Raw genomic sequence first — 15283 nt, forward strand, 5'->3', positions numbered from 1 at the left:
ATGGCAATAGGTATATGTAGGTAAGCATCATGTATGTCCAGGGATACCATATAGTCCTTGGGCTCCAAGGCTCCAAGGCCAGAACAATAGAGCGAAGAGTTTCCATACGGAATTTGGATACCTTCACAAATTTGTTCAAAGACTTGAGGTTGAGAATGGGCCTTGAGGATCCATTCGGTTTCGGAACTAGGAACAGCGTTGAGCCAGAGGCATCGGCACTGTGTCCAGGAGGGATTATACCACCAGTTGTAGAGTTTTTGCTTTTAACAGATCTGAAGGGATATTTGTCGAGAAACTGGCGAGGGGGACGTTTCTTGAAAGAGATGGCATATCCGTGAGTGACGACTTCCCTCACCTAGGTATCTGAAGTGGTCTGTAACCTTACCTGGGCGAACTGCAGAAGTCGGCCTCCCATCCTGGGTTCCCCAGGGGGAGACCCGCCCCATCATGCAGCAGGCTTGTCTGGTTTGGAAGCAGGCTGATGGGCAGCCCAGAAACGTTAAAGTTTGGGCTTAGAGGTTTTGGAAGTGCAAGCCTGTTTCAGGTACGCCTGACCCTTTGCTTTACTTGGAGGTCGAAAGGATAGAAAGGTGGTACTTTTAGCCTTCGGAGCCGAAGGATTAGTAATCGTCAGACATGCAGTTTTAGCAGACGCTAAGTCAGCAACAATCTTGTTCAGATCTTCCCCAAAAAGGATGTTTCCCTTAAAAGGGATCACCTCCTAAGGTCTTTTTAGAGTCCAGATCCACAAACCAGGACCGCAACCACCATTGGCGGAACTAACGAACGGTGGGCCCAGGTGTGACAAAATGCTATGCCCCCCCTCCCCCCTCATCCCATCCAAGTCCACCCCCTCACCCCTGGAGAGGATCTGATGAGGGGGACCTGCTCAGGGCCAGAGAAATGGATACCTAGAAACAGTGCCGTAACTAGACATCTTAGCACTGTGTGCAAGAAACGGCATCGGAGCCCCAACCCTGCATGCAAAACAGGGGCAGTGCACACCGTAGGCGTGTGCAAAAATCCATAGGGTGTGGCTTCGTGGGGAAGGGGTGTGGCCACAAAATAATACCAATTCTTAAAACGGTGCACAGTAGTCTCCATTATTCAAATTACGCCGCACAGTAGCACTACTACACCAGGTAGAGATCCTTTTACACCTTATGGTGGACAGATTCCCCTTTTTACACATTACGGCAGACAGCGTGTCCTTGTTACACATTAAGGCAGACAGCATCCCCCTTTTTACACATTACGGCAGACAGTGTGCCCTTTTTACACATAACAGCAGACAGCGTGCCCTTGTTACACATTACGGCAGACAACGTCCCCTTTTTACACATTACGGCAGACAGTATGCCCTTGTTACACATTATGGCAGACAGCGCCCCCTTTTTACACATTACGGCAGACAGCGTCCCTTTTTACACATTACGGCAGACAGCGTGCCCTTTTTACACATTACGGCAGACAGGGTCCCCTTTTTACACATTACGGCAGGCAGATTCCCCCTTTTTACATATTATGGCAGGCAGATTCCCCCTTTTTACACATTACGGCAGGCAGATTCCCCCTTTTTACACATTATGGCAGACAGTCCCCCTATTTGCGAAGAAAGAAAGAAAGAAAGAAAGAAAGAAAGAAAGAAAGAAAGAAAGAAAGAAAGAAAGAAAGAGAGAAAGATAGAATTATACTTACTGTCTCCGCTGGCTCAGGCTCCTCGGTGCAGCTTCTGGCAGAGATCCCGATTCCATTTCCCGGGCAGAAGAGAAGGAGGAGGAGGGATCCGCAGCAGCGCTGTGTTATTGGTGGAGGCGCTACTGCTGCTGTCCCAGTCCTTCACCATAGGCTGTTCTCCGCCGCTGTGAATGCTGGGATGCGCTTCACAGCGGCGGAAGACAGCTTATAGTGAAGCAGAGGGACAGCAGCAGCAGCGCCTCAACCAATAAAACAGCGCTGTTGCGTCTCCCTCCTCCTCCTTTCTCCTGTGTCCACTGCGCTCCTCTCTCCTCTCTGGGCGGCTGTGTGCTGTGGGCAGTGGTTGCCCGCAGCACACAGTGGCATGTAATGAGTCAGTTTGACTCATTGCATGCTTTGGGCCCCTGGACAGTGGCGGGCCCCAGTGCAACTCACTGGTTTTACTGGCGGTAGTTCCGCCTCTGGCAACCACAGAACCGGCGAGCCAGAATGGACGTAGTAGATGCTTTGGCTGCCAGCACTCCGGCATCAGAGGCCACCTCCTGAATGTAATGAGAGGCTGTGGTAATATATGAAAGACACTGTCTGGCATTATCAGAAAAATTAGGAGGTAGCTCCGCCTCAACTTCTTGAACCTAGGCTTAAATAGCTTTTGCAACCCAAGAAGCCACTATAGTAGGTCTATGCACAGCACCCACAAGAGTGTAAATAGACTTCAAGCAACCCTCCACACGCTTATCCGTTGGTTGCTTCAGAGAGGTGACGTTAGTGACAGGCAGAGTAGACAACACCACCAGACGTGCCACATGTGAGTGCAGCGGTGTTTCCCAATTTTTACTTAACTCTGCAACGAGCTAGCATCTTTTTAGACAGGGAGAATTTCTTTCCTGGAGACTCCCAGGATTCCTGACGTATGTCAACTAAATGGTCAGAATGTGGCAAAACTAATTTAGTAACCCTCTGACATTTGAACTAAGGTTTCTTAGAAGTATCTGGAGGTTCAGTTTCATCATCGATCTGAAGAATCAGTTTGATAGCCTTCAAGAGGTTAGAAACATTCACCTGTGTTGTAGATTCCCCATCAGAAGCATCTGTGTCTGATGGGTCAGTATATACGACATCTTCATCGGATGAAGTATCTGAAACATGTGGATTGTGAGGAGGAAATGGCCTGCTTAGATGACCCTTCGGTCCTAGGGTGGCGAGGGTCAGACTTTTGTTTAACCAAGGACTGATTTAACTGCTGTAACTGAGTAGACAGAGAATCCACCCATGGTAGATTTACAACAGGGACAATATGTTATTGTACAGGCACAGGAGGTGCCACAGGGGGCTCAAGTCTCGTTAATAGCATAGTCCGTAAATTAGAAAAAGCAGCCCAAGGTGGGTCTTGGTGTGCCAGCAGTGCTGCATGCTGGCCGAGGGGTACAGAACCCCCAATACCTGGACCCTCAGCTGGAATATTTTCCTCAGATAAATCCGCGGCGTCAGCACTGCATGACGCAGAATCAGCTGCGGATCTCCCGCCCTGTGACGCAGACATTATTAGAGAATGTATCTCTAGGGCGTAACAGTACAATATAGCCAGACACAGTACCTGACAAAAAAACCCTGTGGAGTGTGATTGCAATGCAGATCACATACAGAGGATTTAAGCGGTATAAGGTTTCTGAAATACACAGAGAAAAATACCAAACAGTATATCCTGTGAAACACTATATATATAGGACCCTGATGCACTTAGCCACCGTCAGGGTACAGAATATAGGGTCAGCAATATGTGTGAGATACACGGAATAAGGACCACACAGCAGCTATTGGCACACACAGTCACATGTACAATGCAGAAATTATTACAAACAACAATAAAACTGCACTGGACTAGCAATACTGAGTAAAGCTATGTATGTATACAGATATAACAATGCACAGTAAATACTGGATGTTTATCACAGGATACTTGTACTAAATAACCCTTTAGTTATGCACTTGTTCTTAACTAACACTGTCTAAACAACATGTAGAATATTTAATAGAGATGAGCGCCTGAAATTTTTCGGGTTTTGTGTTTTGGTTTTGGGTTCGGTTCCGCGGCCGTGTTTTGGGTTCGAACGCGTTTTGGCAAAACCTCACCGAATTATTTTTGTCGGATTCGGGTGTGTTTTGGATTCGGGTGTTTTTTTCAAAAAACCCTAAAAAACAGCTTAAATCATAGAATTTGGGGGTAATTTTGATCCCAAAGTATTATTAACCTCAAAAAACATAATTTACACTCATTTTCAGCCTATTCTGAACACATCACACCTCACAATATTATTTTTAGTCCTAAAATTTGCACCGAGGTCGCTGTGTGAGTAAGATAAGCGACCCTAGTGGCCGACACAAACACCGGGCCCATCTAGGAGTGGCACTGCAGTGTCACGCAGGATGTCCCTTCCAAAAAACCCTCCCCAAACAGCACATGACGCAAAGAAAAAAAGAGGCGCAATGAGGTAGCTGTGTGAGTAAGATTAGCGACCCTAGTGGCCGACACAAACACCGGGCCCATCTAGGAGTGGCACTGCAGTGTCACGCAGGATGGCCCTTCCAAAAAACCCTCCCCAAACAGCACATGACGCAAAGAAAAAAAGAGGCGCAATGAGGTAGCTGTGTGAGTAAGATTAGCGACCCTAGTGGCCGACACAAACACCGGGCCCATCTAGGAGTGGCACTGCAGTGTCACGCAGGATGGCCCTTCCAAAAAACCCTCCCCAAACAGCACATGACGCAAAGAAAAAAAGAGGCGCAATGAGGTAGCTGACTGTGTGAGTAAGATTAGCGACCCTAGTGGCCGACACAAACACCGGGCACATCTAGGAGTGGCACTGCAGTGTCACGCAGGATGTCCCTTCCAAAAAACCCTCCCCAAACAGCACATGACGCAAAGAAAAAAAGAGGCGCAATGAGGTAGCTGTGTGAGTAAGATTAGCGACCCTAGTGGCCGACACAAACACCGGGCCCATCTAGGAGTGGCACTGCAGTGTCACGCAGGATGTCCCTTCCAAAAAACCCTCCCCAATCAGCACATGATGCAAAGAAAAAGAAAAGAAAAAAGAGGTGCAAGATGGAATTATCCTTGGGCCCTCCCACCCACCCTTATGTTGTATAAACAAAACAGGACATGCACACTTTAACCAACCCATCATTTCAGTGACAGGGTCTGCCACACGACTGTGACTGATATGACGGGTTGGTTTGGACCCCCCCCAAAAAAGAAGCAATTAATCTCTCCTTGCACAAACTGGCTCTACAGAGGCAAGATGTCCACCTCATCTTCACCCTCCGATATATCACCGTGTACATCCCCCTCCTCACAGATTATCAATTCGTCCCCACTGGAATCCACCATCTCAGCTCCCTGTGTACTTTGTGGAGGCAATTGCTGCTGGTCAATGTCTCCGCGGAGGAATTGATTATAATTCATTTTAATGAACATCATCTTCTCCACATTTTCTGGATGTAACCTCGTACGCCGATTGCTGACAAGGTGAGCGGCGGCACTAAACACTCTTTCGGAGTACACACTTGTGGGAGGGCAACTTAGGTAGAATAAAGCCAGTTTGTGCAAGGGCCTCCAAATTGCCTCTTTTTCCTGCCAGTATAAGTACGGACTGTGTGACGTGCCTACTTGGATGCGGTCACTCATATAATCCTCCACCATTCTATCAATGTTGAGAGAATCATATGCAGTGACAGTAGACGACATGTCCGTAATCGTTGTCAGGTCCTTCAGTCCGGACCAGATGTCAGCATCAGCAGTCGCTCCAGACTGCCCTGCATCACCGCCAGCGGGTGGGCTCGGAATTCTGAGCCTTTTCCTCGCACCCCCAGTTGCGGGAGAATGTGAAGGAGGAGATGTTGACAGGTCGCGTTCCGCTTGACTTGACAATTTTGTCACCAGCAGGTCTTTCAACCCCAGCAGACCTGTGTCTGCCGGAAAGAGAGATCCAAGGTAGGCTTTAAATCTAGGATCGAGCACGGTGGCCAAAATGTAGTGCTCTGATTTCAACAGATTGACCACCCGTGAATCCTTGTTAAGCGAATTAAGGGCTGCATCCACAAGTCCCACATGCCTAGCGGAATCGCTCCGTGTTAGCTCCTTCTTCAATGCCTCCAGCTTCTTCTGCAAAAGCCTGATGAGGGGAATGACCTGACTCAGGCTGGCAGTGTCTGAACTGACTTCACGTGTGGCAAGTTCAAAGGGCATCAGAACCTTGCACAACGTTGAAATCATTCTCCACTGCACTTGAGACAGGTGCATTCCATCTCCTATATCGTGCTCAATTGTATAGGCTTGAATGGCCTTTTGCTGCTCCTCCAACCTCTGAAGCATATAGAGGGTTGAATTCCACCTCGTTACCACTTCTTGCTTCAGATGATGGCAGGGCAGGTTCAGTAGTTTTTGGTGGTGCTCCAGTCTTCTGTACGTGGTGCCTGTACGCCGAAAGTGTCCCGCAATTTTTCTGGCCACCGACAGCATCTCTTGCACGCCCCTGTCGTTTTTTAAAAAATTCTGCACCACCAAATTCAAGGTATGTGCAAAACATGGGACGTGCTGGAATTTGCCCATATTTAATGCACACACAATATTGCTGGCGTTGTCCGATGCCACAAATCCACAGGAGAGTCCAATTGGGGTAAGCCATTCCGCGATGATCTTCCTCAGTTGCCGTAAGAGGTTTTCAGCTGTGTGCGTATTCTGGAAAGCGGTGATACAAAGCGTAGCCTGCCTAGGAAAGAGTTGGCGTTTGCGAGATGCTGCTACTGGTGCCGCCGCTGCTGTTCTTGCGGCGGGAGTCCATACATCTACCCAGTGGGCTGTCACAGTCATATAGTCCTGACCCTGCCCTGCTCCACTTGTCCACATGTCCGTGGTTAAGTGGACATTGGGTACAACTGCATTTTTTAGGACACTGGTGAGTCTTTTTCTGACGTCCGTGTACATTCTCGGTATCGCCTGCCTAGAGAAGTGGAACCTAGATGGTATTTGGTAACGGGGGCACACTGCCTCAATAAATTGTCTAGTTCCCTGTGAACTAACGGCGGATACCGGACGCACGTCTAACACCAACATAGTTGTCAAGGACTCAGTTATCCGCTTTGCAGTAGGATGACTGCTGTGATATTTCATCTTCCTCGCAAAGGACTGTTGAACAGTCAATTGCTTACTGGAAGTAGTACAAGTGGGCTTACGACTTCCCCTCTGGGATGACCATCGACTCCCAGCGGCAACAACAGCAGCGCCAGCAGCAGTAGGCGTTACACGCAAGGATGCATCGGAGGAATCCCAGGCAGGAAAGGACTCGTCAGACTTGCCAGTGACATGGCCTGCAGGACTATTGGCATTCCTGGGGAAGGAGGAAATTGACACTGAGGGAGTTGGTGGGGTGGTTTGCGTGAGCTTGGTTACAAGAGGAAGGGATTTACTGGTCAGTGGACTGCTTCCGCTGTCACCCAAAGTTTTTGAACTTGTCACTGACTTATTATGAATGCGCTGCAGGTGACGTATAAGGGAGGATGTTCCGAGGTGGTTAACGTCCTTACCCCTACTTATTACAGCTTGACAAAGGGAACACACGGCTTGACACCTGTTGTCCGCATTTCTGGTGAAATACCTCCACACCGAAGAGCTGATTTTTTTGGTATTTTCACCTGGCATGTCAACGGCCATATTCCTCCCACGGACAACAGGTGTCTCCCCGGGTGCCTGACTTAAACAAACCACCTCACCATCAGAATCCTCCTGGTCAATTTCCTCCCCAGCGCCAGCAACACCCATATCCTCCTCATCCTGGTGTACTTCAACACTGACATCTTCAATCTGACTATCAGGAACTGGACTGCGGGTGCTCCTTCCAGCACTTGCAGGGGGCATGCAAATAGTGGAAGGCGCATGCTCTTCACGTCCAGTGTTGGGAAGGTCAGGCATCGCAAACGACACAATTGGACTCTCCTTGTGGATTTGGGATTTCAAAGAACGCACAGTTCTTTGCGGTGCTTTTGCCAGCTTGAGTCTTTTCAGTTTTCTAGCGAGAGGCTGAGTGCTTCCATCCTCATGTGAAGCTGAACCACTAGCCATGAACATAGGCCAGGGCCTCAGCCGTTCCTTGCCACTCCGTGTGGTAAATGGCATATTGGCAAGTTTACGCTTCTCCTCCGACAATTTTATTTTAGGTTTTGGAGTCCTTTTTTTTCTGATATTTGGTGTTTTGGATTTGACATGCTCTGTACTATGACATTGGGCATCGGCCTTGGCAGACGACGTTGCTGGCATTTCATCGTCTCGGCCATGACTAGTGGCAGCAGCTTCAGCACGAGGTGGAAGTGGATCTTGATCTTTCCCTAATTTTGGAACCTCAACTTTTTTGTTCTCCATATTTTATAGGCAGAACTAAAAGGCACCTCAGGTAAACAATGGAGATGGATGGATTGGATAGTTTACTAGTATACAATTATGGACGGACTGCCACGGTTAGGTGGTATAAAAAAACCACGGTTAGGTGGTATATATTATAATAATAATACAATTATGGATGGACGGACTGCCTGCCGACTGCCGACACAGAGGTAGCCACAGCCGTGAACTACCGCACTGTACACTGGTTGATAAAGAGATAGTAGTATACTCGTAACAACTAGTATGACACTATGACGACGGTATAAAGAATGGAAAAAAAACCACGGTTAGGTGGTATATATTATAATAATAATACAATTATGGATGGACGGACTGCCTGCCGACTGCCGACACAGAGGTAGCCACAGCCGTGAACTACCGCACTGTACACTGGTTGATAAAGAGATAGTAGTATACTCGTAACAACTAGTATGACACTATGACGACGGTATAAAGAATGGAAAAAAAACCACGGTTAGGTGGTATATATTATAATAATAATACAATTATGGATGGACGGACTGCCTGCCGACTGCCGACACAGAGGTAGCCACAGCCGTGAACTACCGCACTGTACACTGGTTGATAAAGAGATAGTAGTATACTCGTAACAACTAGTATGACACTATGACGACGGTATAAAGAATGAAAAAAAAACCACGGTTAGGTGGTATATATTATAATAATAATACAATTATGGATGGACGGACTGCCTGCCGACTGCCGACACAGAGGTAGCCACAGCCGTGAACTACCGCACTGTACACTGGTTGATAAAGAGATAGTAGTATACTCGTAACAACTAGTATGACACTATGACGACGGTATAAAGAATGGAAAAAAACCCACGGTTAGGTGGTATATATTATAATAATAATACAATTATGGATGGACGGACTGCCTGCCGACTGCCGACACAGAGGTAGCCACAGCCGTGAACTACCGCACTGTACACTGGTTGATAAAGAGATAGTAGTATACTCGTAACAACTAGTATGACACTATGACGACGGTATAAAGAATGGAAAAAAAACCACGGTTAGGTGGTATATATTATAATAATAATACAATTATGGATGGACGGACTGCCTGCCGACTGCCGACACAGAGGTAGCCACAGCCGTGAACTACCGCACTGTACACTGGTTGATAAAGAGATAGTAGTATACTCGTAACAACTAGTATGACACTATGACGACGGTATAAAGAATGGAAAAAAAACCACGGTTAGGTGGTATATATTATAATAATAATACAATTATGGATGGACGGACTGCCTGCCGACTGCCGACACAGAGGTAGCCACAGCCGTGAACTACCGCACTGTACACTGGTTGATAAAGAGATAGTAGTATACTCGTAACAACTAGTATGACACTATGACGACGGTATAAAGAATGGAAAAAAAACCACGGTTAGGTGGTATATATTATAATAATAATACAATTATGGATGGACGGACTGCCTGCCGACTGCCGACACAGAGGTAGCCACAGCCGTGAACTACCGCACTGTACACTGGTTGATAAAGAGATAGTAGTATACTCGTAACAACTAGTATGACACTATGACGACGGTATAAAGAATGGAAAAAAAACCACGGTTAGGTGGTATATATTATAATAATAATACAATTATGGATGGACGGACTGCCTGCCGACTGCCGACACAGAGGTAGCCACAGCCGTGAACTACCGCACTGTACACTGGTTGATAAAGAGATAGTAGTATACTCGTAACAACTAGTATGACACTATGACGACGGTATAAAGAATGGAAAAAAAACCACGGTTAGGTGGTATATATTATAATAATAATACAATTATGGATGGACGGACTGCCTGCCGACTGCCGACACAGAGGTAGCCACAGCCGTGAACTACCGCACTGTACACTGGTTGATAAAGAGATAGTAGTATACTCGTAACAACTAGTATGACACTATGACGACGGTATAAAGAATGGAAAAAAACCCACGGTTAGGTGGTATATATTATAATAATAATACAATTATGGATGGACGGACTGCCTGCCGACTGCCGACACAGAGGTAGCCACAGCCGTGAACTACCGCACTGTACACTGGTTGATAAAGAGATAGTAGTATACTCGTAACAACTAGTATGACACTATGACGGTATAAAGAAAGAAAAAAAAATACCACGGTTAGGTGGTATATATTGTAATACAATTATGGATGGACGGACTGCCTGCCGAGTTCCGACTGCCGACACAGAGGTAGCCACAGCCGTGAACTACCGCACTGTACTGTGTCTGCTGCTAATATAGACTGGTTGATAAAGAGATAGTATACAATACATACAACAATGAATATACTACTATACTGGTGGTCAGGCACTGGTCACCACTAGTCACACTGGCAGTGGCACTCCTGCAGCAAAAGTGTGCACTGTTTAATTTTAAATTAATATAATATTATGTACTCCTGGGGGCTCCTGCTATAACAACCTGCAGTGCTCCCCAGTCTCCCCCACAATTATTATAAGCTTTGCCTTTTATACATTGATGTGCAGCACACTGGGCTGAGCTGAGTGCACACAGACTGAGTCACACTGTGTGACTGGCTGCTGCTGTGTATCGTTTTTTTTTCAGGCAGAGAACGGATATAGCAGAGAACGGATATATATTAAAATAAATAAAAGTTAACTAACAACAACTGCACTGGTCACTGTGGTAAACTCTGTCTGACTCTGCACAATCTCTCTCTCTCTTCTAATCTAATTTCTAATGGAGAGGACGCCAGCCACGTCCTCTCCCTATCAATCTCAATGCACGTGTGAAAATGGCGGCGACGCGCGGCTCCTTATATAGAATCCGAGTCTCGCGAGAATCCGACAGCGTCATGATGACGTTCGGGCGCGCTCGGGTTAACCGAGCAAGGCGGGAGGATCCGAGTCTGCTCGGACCCGTGAAAAAAACATGAAGTTCGTGCGGGTTCGGTTTCAGAGAAACCGAACCCGCTCATCTCTAATTTAAGTGTCCTCTAAATGCACAGTGCTGATGAGGCAGGCAGCTCTACAGAGGAGACAGTGCCCAGCAGTCCCAGAATCAGCGCAGTTCTGTGTAATGGCACCCAATGGCTGTCAGGGAGTGAGTGAGGGAGAGAGAGAGATGCAGCTCCGGGGCGGGAACATCTGCTGTAGATGGCGCCTGGGGCTTGGGGAGGGGCTAAAGGTCAGCGCCTTATCCCCTCTGCTGGACTTCACCACCGGGTACTATGGAGCCTATACTAAAAGGATTTTAGTAAATCCGACCTGTGCTCCTTGCCCTGGTGGATATAGTGGGGTCCCTGCATGGCCACCGTGTCCACGCTAGTGGCACGGTCCGTCTCCGGAGACCGCGAACGGATCGAAATTTCAGCGGGTCCCGCCTGGGGGACTCTCTTACCTCCTACCTATCGTGCGGCCACAAGATCCAGGAGAGCAGCAGCGGTATGTGTGCCTGATGAGACAGGAGCGCCTCTGCTGTAAGTACCCGTCAACTAGGGCACTGGAGTATACAGCGCCGCTAGGGGAGGTGAGAGAGCCTCAGCACATCTTTCTTGTCAGAAAATCTCTTTTGCAGGGCTGCCTAGAGCAGCCCTCCCTGTTAGCTTCCTGCACTGCAGGCACCAACTTACAAACTGAGCTCCAGTGCCTGGAGGCAGTGCAGTGCATCCTGGGAACAGTCAAAGCTTTAGCCTGTTGGTGCCTTGGATCAAGATCCAACTCTACACCCCCATGTTATTCCCTGTGGAATACCAGTCTACCCCGCTGCAGGAATCACATTAGGTAATACTTAGAAGCATGATATCAAATAAGTATTCCCCAGTTAGGTACACCTGCAGTTTTTGTAGCACTAACCGAACATCAAGTGTTCTATAATACATGATTTAAAAAAACAAACAAAAAAAAACTAAGACTTCATAATTCTGTTGTGCAAAATACATATTTATATATATTGGTATGGGTAAGCACTGACAACTTTATCCTTTGTTAACAAGCTATATATATTACATTTCTTTAGACAACAAATATGTCATACTGTATTTTTGCAAATTACTGTCCAAATGACACATATTATAGGTAGCACTCTAAATAATTATTATATTCCTCACTTTAGACTTGTTTTCACAGATGTATGCAGACCAATACTATACAGTGCTGCTGTAAGCAATGTCAGACTTCTCAACAAAGTGTAATTAATGTGACCAAGCTGCAGGTATGTTGGGAATTTCAAGCCCTATACATGTACACTACTGTGGAGGGAGGGGGTGGGGTGGGGGGTGTGGTGAACCCAAAACCATGTTAGCGGCATGGCTCTTTTTTCAGTTATTTCCCAGTCCATGTGTCCACACATACACCATCTTTGCCCCTTATACTGTAAACATAATGGGTATTCTCTATTCAATTGGTAAAAAGATTTTTGTTGCAAAAATGAACACAGCTATTGCAACCATTCCAGATCTCGTGCTATTGAACAAATCTGGGCATGAAATTTTTTTCAACAAAAAGCCATGGGGAATTTCAAATCAACCTGTACCCTAAAAAACTTTAAACAAATATCGGATAACAGTATACAGTAGATGTCTATTACTGTCTAAAAATAAAAATATTTCAAACTTTTAAAATGTTTCAAATGGCGGAAGTTTTTTTTTTTCCGTTTAAATAATTTCTCTAGATTGATTTGGGGTGCATAAAAATGCAGATTACAAGTAAAGTTGTAAACATATGTACATTTCACTATTGTACTGTATTTAGTATCACCTGGCCCTGCTTTAGAACCAATAACCTATAGAGGCTACATCTAAATACAGTAGCTATACGCTTGTAAATACTGTAATTCTACTGTAATTCTGCTGTAAAACTGTAATTCTGCTGTAATTAGTAATTAGTAGAGATGAGCGGGTTCGGGTTTTACTCGGTTTTACTGGGATTTCCTCGGTTCTCAAAACGGCATCTTATTGGCTATCCAAAATATGAGACATCCATGAGCCAATAAGATGCTGTTTTGAGAACCGAGTAACTCCGAGTAAAACCGAGTAAAACCGAACCCGCTCATCTCTAGTAATTAGTACTATGTAATTCATGGTTAGGGTTATACGGATATGTCCTCATACATCTTTGCTGCAGTCACACCAAACAGCCCATCTTCTAGCATCAGGTGTCTGTTTTTCAAAAAATTAAAAAAGTTGCACCGCAATGTGATTAGTGCTCTCGAAGAGACTGTGCTGATTAATTTGATATATAACACTTGTTTTTATATTTTATTTAAGCATTTTTTTTAAGCATAGCAGTTACAACTGGACTTGAATGAGGCCGACAGTCACAAGCCTATTGCTTAAGGCTACTTTTCTGACTTTGCCCTCATAGACCCTTGGGTGGTAATTAGTTAAGGGGGGCAGGAGAGTAGCCAGTAGATTTGGGCTAGTTTATATTCATGGTAATAGTTATGCCAGTGTTGGGGTTTGGTATATGGTTTGAAAGTGGGGTTTCTGGGTTTGGGGTTAGTCTTTCTAGGTGAAACATTTATTCTGTTTGTTTCATGCACAGTAGTTGTGAGCTTTTATTACCTGCTGTTTTGGCTGATTTACTGTATTGCTAAAGTTTAGTGATACAATCCTGAACTCTCATATTAGGAAGTTGTTTTTGTCTCCTAGCTTAGTCAATCTCCTCACATGGAATGTACAGGGTCTCAGTAATGCATTTAAAAGATTCCTAGCTCTCAAGCAATTGAGATATTGTTTGCTTGAGCGAGAATCATTTGGTGAGGATCAAGTTCTTTTCTCTTAAATAGCCATGGGTGGGATGGGCATATAACTGAAGTCACACCTCTTTCTCGTGTGGAGTATCTTTAGTTGTAAAGAAGACCATTTGTTTTGTACTACACAGCATACAGGAAGATTATAAAAATTCACTCAGCGCCTGATTGTCTCCTTGGATATAAAGGTATTGCCATCTCTCAAAAACACAGATTTAAAAAAAATTATGATGTGCTCATGTAACCTCAAAAGAATGTTCCAAAACATTAAGTGTATTCAATTTGTATAAAGTAGTCCATAAAATCACAAACAAACACATACAAATTGTTTATCCACAATGGGTTTTGCTGTAACCTTGCTATATAAATCAACCACATAAACACATTGGTATGTATTACTTTGCAAAGCTCAAACGAGTTCTCATTTAATGTCCAGAGCAGGGTAAAAATATCTATTTTCTAGATTGTTGCACAGTATGGCATTCAGAAATATATATTATCCTTGTCCTTCCAATTAATCAAAATAATCAAAATTGACCTCATGGTAAAAAACGAACTACAGTATATCACCAGAATAAAATCACTGTTTATTACAATATCTGAAATAAACCTCACAGTTCCATGTAGAGGGGCAATTTTCAGGAGTTTTAAGGTCTAGCCTAACCTCGAAACTCCTGAAAATTGCCCCTCAACATGGACCTGTGAGGTTTATTTCAGACCGGGAATCGCATGTTCCAAACAGCGGGCTGACACTTGAAGCTACATCTACTAACAAGGGGAGAGAGAGAAAGCTATTGTGTGGGCGCACTCTTATGGAAAGAAGAATTATTCTTCAATTATAAGTGAAAATTATTAAAATGTATGTTTATTAATCAAAATTAAAAAATTACCCCTCTACGATCCAAAGAAAGGTGTAGACATAAGAAAGACGTGAGAAAATGTTGAAATGTTCTGGTCTGTTAATCACACGAGAAGGATTAGAAAGGCTGCAGACACCTGATAGTCTGACACCCGTTTCTCCTGACCAGTACAGATATTCTGTATTAATGGGACCAACCAAGGAGGTCAATAATGTGTCCTAGAAAACCACTTAGATTTGGTTAATACTAAGCAATTTATTATTCACCTGTTATTCCTTATTTGCACGAAGTTGGAGAAGTCTATATTGGCATGACCTGAACGCGGTGAAAGTACGGAAAAGTTTAGAAAGAACAAATAGTGGTGATACTGCTGTTGGTGTCCACCCTTCAAAGGAAGGGGAATAGTCCCTACTCTACAACACCAGGTATTCCCAGGGAGTCTCCTGTCAAGGTACTGACCCGGCCCGACGCTGTTTAGCTTCCAAGATCGGACGAGATCGGGCATTAGCAGCGTGGTATGATAGTAGAG

General features: G+C 45.2%; 1 pseudogene; it reads right to left on the reverse strand.

Moving 5' to 3' along the window:
* Positions 1–15164: 15164 nt before the first annotated feature.
* LOC134913860 (5S ribosomal RNA) lies at positions 15165–15283 on the reverse strand (annotated as a pseudogene).

This window comes from Pseudophryne corroboree, chromosome 4, assembly GCF_028390025.1.
Source record: "Pseudophryne corroboree isolate aPseCor3 chromosome 4, aPseCor3.hap2, whole genome shotgun sequence".
Taxonomy (NCBI): Eukaryota; Metazoa; Chordata; class Amphibia; order Anura; family Myobatrachidae; genus Pseudophryne; species Pseudophryne corroboree.